Source organism: Hermetia illucens, chromosome 4 (genome assembly GCF_905115235.1).
Source record: "Hermetia illucens chromosome 4, iHerIll2.2.curated.20191125, whole genome shotgun sequence".
Taxonomy (NCBI): domain Eukaryota; kingdom Metazoa; phylum Arthropoda; class Insecta; order Diptera; family Stratiomyidae; genus Hermetia; species Hermetia illucens.
The window spans coordinates 162,139,962-162,151,615 of NC_051852.1; positions in this window are offsets into that span (position 1 = coordinate 162,139,962).

Sequence of the window (11,654 nt, forward strand, 5' to 3'; positions counted from 1 at the left end):
ATCTCCGTGGATTTCCCCTTCTGGTAGGCATGTTGTCTACAGTGAAGTGGCCACTTAGAGATATATGTATCCGTTATGAACCGATCTAGTAGTTTTTAAAGTCATTTTAGAAAGTTATACTGATCGAGCTTCTTGCGTCTATTTAGGCTCAGGGCTTCCATTCCTTCTATTTCTAGTACAGGAATAATGCTATCCAGACCTGCAGACTTGTATCTCTGGAACGAGTTACATGCCCAATTTCAGTCGTTTGAGTGAAACCACTTTGCTTGTCAGAGTCCAATCTTCCGGTTGAGGACTTTATGTGTCTGTCGGCCCCGAGATGATATTTTGGACGTTGCCTGGGAGGTGCACTTTAAGCAAATGGTATGCAGTTTCCTCATCACTTTCTGTGTACCTCCTGTTCTGTAAACGTAGATAACCCAACTGCTGGCTACGTCCTTTGACAAGATGCGCTTTAGCTTTGAGGTTGCCTCAAGAGAGGTAGTTTCTTCGCAAAAGCGTCTCTATGATGATCGTTTGGCGACCTTATGCTCTTCTTTAGAGCCTTTCGAGCCTATTTGTACCGAATTCAGCAAGCGGTTGAATTATAGTTTTGAGTTCGGTTGAGGACCACACTTGTCGTTCTCCTCTTTTCGTCAAATCCGAGTTCCACCATGGTGTTTTACCCTTCTTTCTCATCATGAGTGAGCAACTCTCTTCGGAAGCTTCTCCTATGCTGATTGTGATAGGCTGGGTTGTTTTCTCGATTCCAGCAATGGATTTGATTCGTCTCCCAGGGAACGTAATTTTGGCACTCAGTTCTGTTTTGTAAGCCGCTCAATCTGTCTTAGGTGGATTCAAAAGCGGAGTGGGTGGAGGTGAATCCATGCCCATTACGAAATCAATGCACCTGTGATCCGAGAGCGTGATATCGTTTGACACTCTCTACTCTCCGACAAGAGGCACAATGTCAGGGGATGCCACCGTAATGTCGGCAACTTGTTGCCTGACCATCTTGAAGAAAGTGGGTTCATTACCCAAATTAAGGATCCGCAATTCGGTTCCTGCCAGATACTCCAGTAGTCTCGATCCTCTCGCGTTGATGTAAGAACTTCCCCAGCATATATGGTGGGCGTTAACATTAATAATAATCGTTGGCGTAACAATCCATATTGGATCAGGACCTTGAAGTGTGTTAGAGCACTTCATTCAACACCGAAACGGCACACCACAGTATACTGTAAGAGGCAATGTGGTCAGTATTGCGCTCGCCCGAGATTATTACCCTGATTTGACTCAGGTACTCATTCACAGTTGAGTCGACTGGTATCCGACGTCAAATTACGATACAAATCCCACTGCCACCAGTGAGATTTGAACCGCGACCTTCCGTACGATAGCCTTGTGCTCTAATCACTCAGCTATCCGGACACAGGGCGTTAACATTACATCATGCTTTTATTCCGTTTAAGTTTAAGTTTAAGCCCATATTTCCCCACTAGCAACCCATGGTTCTTGTATGAGGTATATACATGTCTTGCAGCTATCAATACGAAGATTGATAAATGCAGTCGCCACTTTACATTCTGCAAATTTATCTGAATGATATGGGAACTCATCTATGGTTCAGATGAAGGTGCCATGGGCTACACGTCCCTTTCGATTATTTCAGCAGCCGACACTTGTAATGTGACGATCCCAAGTCCGTAGTAGAGACGGTAGCCCGTTTGTTCCCGAACGCCGACAGTGAGGCACCTAGTAGCATCTAGGTGGAGATGTTGGGGTTATTCTGAACTCCAAGTTATTCTAGGACCTCAGCACCATTACGCTCTTCTTCTGGAAGCCAGAGAAAGCACTTTCTAAAAGATGGGAGCTCGCAAACCCTGTTCAGGGTCAGTCGCGTCCCCTCTCACGCATCGGTGAAAGCGGAGCAGTATTGTCTGAGCCACTCGTTCGTGCTCTTGTCGTCAACGTTTATCCGTAACATTTTACGGTATATACTTACCGGCTCAAAGCGTAGTGCAATCCCTTGCAAGGATGCAGTCTTTACAGCTAGGAGGAGTTTCCTCTTAAGTTGCTCACGCTGTATCGTAACCGGAAAGATTAGTGTCGTTATACAAGACCCTTACATCGACTTGGATTGTCTGGACTGCAAATGAAGACTTGGTCGTTGTCGGCCGAACCTCCTTTGCAGCCATTTGAGCTGAAGATTCGGGATCGTCAGAAGATCGCTGCCGCTTTGATTTGCTTTTAGTTGCAGATGCCCTAAACGACCCTTTTCCTTAAACATTCTTCCAAACCGGGGGTTGTGTTTTGCCCGGAGACGGTTTGATCGAAGGCGGTTTGCCCGAAGGTGATTTGTCCGGAGAAGATTTGCCCGGAGGCATTATTTTGCCCGAAGACAGATGCTTACTCGTAGATAAGACTTTAGCCTCAGCAGGTGGCACCAATTTGAGCCCGGGGTCAGGAACGCTGTCAGGAGGGGAATGCCTCGGCTCGTCCGTTAAGGAGTGGGTCCCAATGGGGTTGAGTCCCAGTTGAATAAGTTACGAATCTGAGTCTAGACTCAGGGTTCACCATCGAAGAGCTCAGGGTTGCCCCCTCACTCCTGGGTTGGATGGTCATGATAAAAGTGCTGTTGCTGATTTCTTTTGTTTTTTTTTAATTTTTAGTTTCTTCATAGTTGTTTTACTGGGGAAAATAAGTCAATCTCGGCAGAGCCCCTTTTTACTGAAGCAAGGCTAGTTGAAACTAGGGGTCGTCTGGTACCCAAAGTTCATCGTTTACGGCCATCTTAACCCCTATGACCACTCATCCCTCGGCACGGTAGTCACAGTTTGGCTTGGATTTTAATTACCGCTTAGCTTCAGGTCCAAATTTTTTTTCTGCTGGAAAATAAACGGATTTTTGTCAAAATTTTGTTTTTTTTCTACCTCCAACATCCCGGATACACTTTGATAGTATATTCAAAATATTTTATAAGACGTCGTCTCCTGGACGTTCTACCAGGAGCAAACTGGCCGATTAAGTACGAATTAAGTTAGATTAAATTACTAAACTAGATAGTGTGCAAAACTAGAATATTTTATACTCTCATGACAATCGTTGAATATTTTCTAAGCGATTTTCTTCCTTAATTCTATCTGAAGTCTTACTCTCTGTTATCTGTATCTGCATCTGAAGTTTTATTCTCTGGTATGTCCCATATTATAAACAGAATTTTATACTTAGAATTAATTCTATCTGCTGTCTGGATCTCGTGTCTCGTGTCGCATATGACACACGCCCTTCAAACAGATGTAACAAAGTTCACCCCCTAATCCCACCAAGTTCAGTTTGTGCTGGGATAGCCTGATTGAACGGAATATGTATTTTCGCTGCTTCCCGATTACGCATTCCCAATCATTAGCCTTCAACTCCTACATTTCTGCTTCATATGTGGTTGCATTCTCATTATAAAGCTAGTTTGTCAGCAGATATATCATACAATGGATGCGCATATGGCTATGTCATGTGTGCTTGTTGCGTCGGTGCATTGGTCTCGCATATGTCGCGCCGTATACCATAAATGGAGTTGGGACGACAATAAAAACACTTCTGGGTTCTCATTTCATTTATGAGGAGGAGTTGGGAAGATATACGCGTACACATTCGATCAACAACACGAATTACTTAAGAGCTATAATCGGACATGCATAAAGGAGGTCCATCACAGTTAGAATCGTGGATGCAACGCACTAAGAGTGCATGATCGATGGTTCAAGATACTTTTGAATCGTGCTCCATAATGTTGGGAAAGATATATACTAATATCTGTGTATCTATTTTGTGTTCGCTGATCACAAAGTTATTTTTATGAGACAAGTGAACATTCACTGCTAATGCTACACCCGTTTAGAAACAAGTTTGAGGGCTTCTAACAAGGTCGGTAACTATAATAACAATGGAACAAAAATCGTCAATAAACATTTGTCATTTGAATCTTTTCTTGTTTGATCTAGAGAGCGATTCTCGATGAGTGCCTATGAAATGTCTATTTATATGACGAGAGTACGCTCGCGAGAGTTCGGCTCTGTAGCATAAAAGTACTTCCGACTTTCATGGGTAGTAAGTCTCCTGCGCGATGATTTACACTATTTAGGTTACTGTTACGCGAAACCTGGAGTAGCTTTCGATATTTCAGATTTTCTAATTACACCAGACCCTCAGGTTTTCATAATCAGAATTGTTCGATGATGCATGTCATCGAATTTAGTAAAGGTTGAAATTTTAACCCCATCCCCAGAGGGGTTTAAGAGTTTATGCAGGGAGAAGCGAGCTTTCAAAACTCATGGCATTTACTCCCTCTTAAAAACTTATGGCGCCTCAAATAGTAACGTCTCAATTTTTAACCCTACACGCGGAGGGAGAGGTATCTAGGAAAAAGGAGAAGGTTCCCTATTTTTAAATCTTTTAAAGAATTGCGGTGGTCATTACCTCTTAAAAAGTTATAGCACCTTAAAATGGGGTTATTTTTATGCCATAACGGCAAGATTTCATTTCTTTCATAATTCGGTTAGAAAATCACAGCGCATGATTATGGTGCCTCAAATGAACCCTCACTTTATTTTAATATCATTATGGTAGACTTTTCCCTCGACGATTACTTACCTTGTCGTGGTGAGGAAGCTCAGTAAGGAAGATCCTCCAGGAAAGGGGAGGTGACATCTGAAGCCAAGCGGTAATCAAAACCCCAAGCCAAGATGTGACTACCGTGCCGAGGGCTGAATGGTCACAGGGGTTAAGATGTGGCCGTAAACGGTGAACTCTGGGTACCAGGCGACCCCCAGTTTCAACTAACCTTTTCTCGGCAAAAAGGGGGTCTGCCGAGATCGACTTACTTTCCCCGGAAAAATTGAAGCCATAGCAGCCAACTATGAAAAAACAAAAAAAAACACAAAGAGATAAACCTATTAAGCAAACACAGTTAAACTTCGATCGTGCCGATCCAACCCCGAGTGAAGGGCTAACCCTGAGCTTATCAATGGAGAACCTGAGTTTAGACTCACATTCCCCACTTATTCAAGTGGGAACCAATCCAATTGGGACCCAGTCATTAACAGATGAGCCGAAGCAGGCCCCTTCTGTCAGCACTCCTGACCCCAGGCTCAAATCGGCGCCTTCGGGCAAACGACCTTCGAGCAAATAGCCTTCGGGCAAACCGCCTCCGGGCAAACCGCCTTCGGGCAAACAGCCTCCGGGCAACGCACAACCCAAGAGTTGTGCCAAGGTTGAGGGGAAAGGAGCGTTCTGGGTACCTGCGGCTAAGGGGAAACCGAAGCGGCGGCGGTCCTCGGGCGATCCTAACTCTTCGACACAAAAGGCAGCAAAGAAAGTTCGGCCGGCAACGGCTAGGCCTTCATTTGCAGCCAAGGCTATCGAAGCCGATGGATGGGTCCTGTATCACGACTCTAATCCATTCGGCTACAATACTGAGCAGTGCGAACAGCTTAGGAGGAAACTCCTCCTAGCTGTAAGGACTGCGTCCTTGCAAGGCATTAAGCTTTGCTTTGAGTCGATAGGTGTATACCGTAAAATATTACGGCTGAACTTTGCCGACGAAGACACGAACGAGTGGCTCAGGCAGTACTGCTCCTCCCTTAACGATGTGTGGGAGGGTGCGCGACTAACCTTGAAAAGGGTCTCTGAGCTTCCACCGATAAAAAAGTGCTTTCTCTGGCTTCCAGAAGAAGAGTGAAATGGGGTTGGGGTTCTGAAACAACTTGGTGTACAGAACAACCTTAACACTTCCACCTGGTTGCTGCTAGGCAGCAAAACAGGAGAGAGAGCCGATAGGCCGGGAACGTTTCTCACTATCGGCGTTCCCGAACCCGATTTTAAGAAGGTTCGGGAAAAATCGGGCTGCCGACTCTACTATGGGCTGGGAACCGTCACGTTACAAGTGTCGGCTCCTAAAACCATTGAAGGGGACATGCAGCCCTCGGCATCTTCATGTGAAACATAGATGAGGTGCCACATTTCCCAAATAAATTTGCAGCATTGTAAAGCGGCGACTGCACTTATCAGTCGTCGGATCAATAGCTGCAAGACATTTATATACCTCATACAAGAACCGTGGGTTGTTGATGGGGCAGTCAGGGGCCTAAACTTCCAACATGCTGACCTATTGTATGCCAATGGAAACGATCGACCCCGCACCTGCATGGTAGTCTCCAAAGACTTCCAGGCTAATTTGCTTAACGACCTATGTGATGGCGCCATCACATCGGCTAAACTAACCATTAAAAAGTCAACAGGGAGATAAAAAGATACTATGGTGCTCTGCATATTTCCCCAATATCGTGGAAGAAGTTCCCAGTGGAAAACATTCATTAGAGCTTTCCGATATGCCAAAAGTAAAGGCTTGTTGGTAATAGCAGAATGTGATGTCATATATGCTGTGGAAGTTGCAAAGTTAATGCTAAAGATCGAGACTACTGGAGTATCTGGTAGGAACCAATTAACAGATTCTTAATTTGGGTAATGAACCCACTTTCTTCAACGTGGTCAGGCGAGAGATCATCGACATCACGGTGGCATTCCTGGCATTACGGATCTGTTTGTAGAGTGGAGAGTATCAAGCAATATCACACTCTCAGATCAGAGACGCATTGATTTCGTCATGGGCGTAGATCCATTCCCACCCACTCCATTTCGGAATCCGTGGAAAACAAAATAGGCGATGTATAAGATAGAACTGAGCGCCCGAGGCGCGGTCTCTGGGAGGCACATCAAATCCATTGCTGGAATTGAGAAGACAACCCAGATGATCACAACTAGTATAAGAAAAGTTTTCGAAGAAAGTTGTCCACACAAACCGCCAAAGAAGGGTAAAACACCATGGTGGAGCTCGGTTTTGGCAAAACAGAGGACAATGGCAAGGATGTTCCTCAATCGTGCTCTGAAGTATTATTCAGCCGCTGGCTGGAATCGCTGTAAAGAGGCAAGAATCTAAAGAAGAACATAAGATCGGCTAAACGATCATTATGGCGTCGATTTTGCGAAGAGACTAATTCTTTTGAGGCAACCTCAAAGTTGAACGGGATCCTTGTTAAAAAACATAGCCAGAAGCTGGGTTATTTACGCTTACAGAGCGGGAGGTACACAGAAAGTTATGAAGAAAAGGCAAACCATTTGTTTGAAGTGCACTTCCTAGGCAGCGTTCAAAATATCATCTCCGAGCTGGCCGGTGCAGACAGCCCTCAACCGAGAGACTGTAATCCATCATGCAAAGTAGTATTACTGGAGTGAGTAAAACGGGCATTTAACTCGTTCCATAGATACAAGCCTGCAGGTCTGGATGGCATCATTCCTGCGCTAGTAATACAGGGAATGAATGCCCTGGGCCTACACATTCGGAATATATACCGCGCTTGCTTAGCACACGCTTATATTCTAACCAGTTGGCGTTTTATTCCCAAACCAAGGAAATCCACCTACACAGACGCAAAAAGCTTCCGCCCGATCAGTCTAACGGCCTTTCTACTAATAGAAAGGCTAGTAGATCGCGTCATAAGGGATACATACATTCCTAAGTAGCCATTTCCGCATAGGCAACACGCCTACCAGAAATGCAAATCCACGGAGACAACACTTCATGAACTGACGGCAAAAATTGAAAAAGTGATGTCCGAAAAGCAATACGCCTTAAGCCCATTGATGGACATCGAAGGTGCCTCATTCGCTGTAAGACAGCATGGGATCGAACCGTTATTAATCAGTTGGATCCCTCACATGCTAAAATGGAGAAAAATCCCCATATTGGTCGGCCAGAAGTCCATTGAAGCATCTTAGGGGCTACCCGCAGAGAGGGGTTCTCTCTTCTCTGTTATGGCGCCTGGTACTGGACACCTTGCTATGGTTACTGGAGAGTACAAAGGTCTCCGCACCAACCCTAATAATTATCGGCAAGTTTGCGGGCGCAGAATATGACGCGAAAAAATTTAAACCTCCGTCAGCTAGGGTTTTTGTACTTCTAATGAGCACTCTCTAATATATGCTAGGGGAGCTGAATCAAACATTAACTTATACTCTGAATTAAACAATTCCTTACCCAGTGCTAAAATAACTACAATTTGCTACCGGGTTCAATGAAGATGACAAAGTTTTTTTTTTATTTTATGTATGTACGTCGAAAAAGTAAATGAATAAAATTTTATCCGAAATTGGAAATTATTATTAACATTGATGATCTTCTTGGTCGTTGTTTACAAGATGGATTTGTTCCCACTCGCTGTTTATCCTTTTGGAGTTTCTTTTTCCGGTTGAAAGAAAAAATCAACGTCTTTACTCCATTACCTGTATAAATATTTCCATATTTCTGAAGCAGTACAAAGGTTAGATAAAAGGCATTTAATTGCACGCTGGCATGGATATGTACATAGCAATGTAATGAAAAAAATGTGAGAGAAAAAAGGGCAATGATCATTTTTGCTTTCAAAAATATATAGGTGTATAATTTTTAAATAAGTTTTAAGGTTTTTTTTTTTTTTTAAAGATGGAGGTGGAAATCTTAGAAAGACGCTGCTGCGCCAGGTTGCAGCAGTGTGTGGGATTCGCACCCACTAAAACCACCCCCACTCTTCCGCCCCTCCCCGCGGGACCACAGTGAAGTATTACTTCGCGGGGGAGGCTCTGGTTCGCTATACCAGCTCGTCCATGTCGCGTCTCCGTCGCGCCGCCGTCCGAGCTCGATCCAACTCCAGGAGTTTTGTCTGCACCACGGCTACTGCCTCATTTACCGCCATCCAGTTTTCCTCCGACTTCATCATCTCTTCCACCAGGTTCGAAGGCTCGATGTCCGCCCCTAAGATGCTGTTCAACCTCCTTTTCTGCTGCAGAAATCTGGGACAATGAACCATAACATGCTCCGGGTCCTCGGGTGTAGCACTGCATTCAGGACAGTTTGGAGACTCGTCCAACTCGAAGCGATGCAAGTACTTCCTATAGCCACCGTGTCCCGTAAGGAACTATGTCAGGTGGTAATTCAATTCTCCGTGCTTTCGGTTGACCCATTTCTCGATACACGGGATCAATGTATGGGTCCACCGGCCCTTGTCGGAGTTATCCCACCGTTGTTGTCACTCGCCACGCAACTCTCTCCTGATGGCTTTTCGGAAATCCGCATTCACCTCGGCTGGATTTGCCTTCCGTTTTTCGTAGAGCCAGTGTGCCTCGCTCACTAGAAGATCTATAGGGATCATTCCCGCGATGACACACACTGCCTTCGTCGACGCCGTCCTAAATGCGCTGCACACCCTTAGCGCAATTGGCCGGTATGCCGAACTTAACTTCCTCCGGTTGACAGCGTGGTTCGACGCTCCCGCCCAGACAGGGGCCGCGTATAGCAGGATCGGCCTCTCCACTCCCGCGATGAGTAGCCTGCGGCTATACTTCGGCCCTCCCACGTTAGGCTTCATCCTTGCAAGGGATGAGCTGGCATTTGCTGCGTTCTCTCGCGCATAATCCAAGTGTCTCTTGAAACTCAGCTTGGCATCGATCATCACCCCCAGGTATTTGATGACTGATTTTGAAACGACCTCACGATTACCAACCCGGATGGTAACTGTGTTGTTCTTCCTACGGTTGGTAATGAGGATCGCCTCCGTCTTTTCGTCCGCCAGGTCCAATTTGCCCATTCGTAACCATGACTTGATGGTATGAATGGCTTCATTTGCATAAAGCTCCACGTCCTCGGGATGCTTTGCAATTGCAACTACCGCCTGGTCGTCCGCAAAACCAATCAGCGTTGTCTCCTCCGGCACGCGAAGGCCAAGCACTCCGTCATACATTATGTTCTACAGCAGCGGTCCCAATACAGAACCTTGAGGCACACCTGCTGTCACAATGTACTCCTTCGGCCCGTCGTCCGTTTCGTACCAGAGAAGTCTGTCCGAAAGGTAACTCTCGATGAGCCGAGCCAAGTTGCTTGGAACACCCAGTTTGGCCAAAACGCCCTTAATCCAGCCCCAGTTGGCTGAGTTAAAAGCATTTTTGACGTCCAGCGTCACCAGAGCACAACATTTGCCCATGGCCATCGCATTTCGAGCCAATTCCACGACCTTTGCTACTGCATCGACCGTAGAACGGACTCGCCGAAACCCATATTGCCGCTCTGAAATACCACCCGCAAACTCGATGAACGGGAGCGGCCTGTTGTATATCACCCTCTCCAACATCTTCCCCGTGGTGTCTAAGAGACAAATAGGGCGATATGAAGAGGGCACGCCGGGTGGTTTTTGGGGCTTCGGTAGCAACACCAGCTTCTGCCTCTTCCACTGGGCGGGAAACACTTCTTCCACCATGCACGATTCGAATGTGCTTGCGAACCACCTTGCTCTGGCCTTGACCGCCACCTTCAGAGCCTTGTTCGGAATTCCGTCCAATCCCGGAGCCTTGCTGTTCCCAGTACGTCTGCAGATTTCCCGAAGTTCCTCTGCGGTAACATCAGGGATCGAGAAGACGTCCTGCTGAGCTGCCAGTTGGGCTTTTCTTTCGTCCTGCTCCTGCTGCGGGAAAAGAGTTGTAATTATTTGCAACAAGAGCCGGGGGCATGTCACTTGAGGTGATTTTTGCCCACGGACCTTCTTCATTACAACTTGGTAGGCTGTACCCCACGGATTCGTATTAGCCTCCATGCAGAGCTTCTGGGAGCATTCCCGCTTGCTTCTCCGAATGGTCTCCTTAAGGTTGTTTCGCAGATCCCTGTATTCCTCCTCACGCTCCTGGTGCTCCGGCCTTCCCCTTGTCCTGTGGGAAAGTCTTCTAGCTCGGAGACAAGAGGATCTCAAGGCAGCGATCTCCGTGTTCGACCAGTAGTTTGGCCTCTTGTCGTGGCATCGTAGCGTCGCATGCTTCGGTTACACGCTGAGACAGCTGTGTGACCATTTCCACCGTTGTTCCATCGGGATTATCGGCTCCCTCCAATGCGGCCAGGAATGTTTCCTCGTCGAAAGCTCCGATAGACCAGCCAACCGCCTTAACCTTTCCACCTCCAGAGCGTCGTTGCCTGCTTCCCCGGTTCCCAATGCGGGGGAAGATGGCCTGGTGGTCACTGTGGGTGTAGTGCTCACTCACTTACCAATTCATCTCTCTCACCAGTGAAGTGCTAACAAATGTCAGGTCAACGATCGGACCCGACCCTCTTCCTCGAAAGGTGGGGACGCATCCAACGTTGGCCAGCACGATGTCCAGCTCCGCAAATGACTCCAACAGAATTTGACCTCTGGTGTTCGTCGATCGGCTTCCCCACTCCAGGGCCCGCGCATTGAAATCGTCCGCAATGATTTAGGGCTGCGGTCTCTAGCGTCCAACACCAGATTGTCTAACATCTCCTCATATTGTGCTAAGGTTGCACTAGCAGGAGCGTAGTAGCTATAAATATGGACACCGTTGACCTTCGCCCTTATAAAACCGGCTGCCGGGGGGCCATGACTTCCTGAATGGCCTGTCTTCCGCACGCCCAGATTGCGGCGTTGCCAGACGCATCCACCGCCCAAGTCGCACCGCCGTGGTTTCTGTACGGCTCGCAAATAACCGCGACATCCACATTCGACTCTCGAATGGTTTGCGAGAGCAGGTCCTGAGCTGCCTCACAGTGATTGAGATTGATTTGTATCAATCTCATTTGCCTGTAA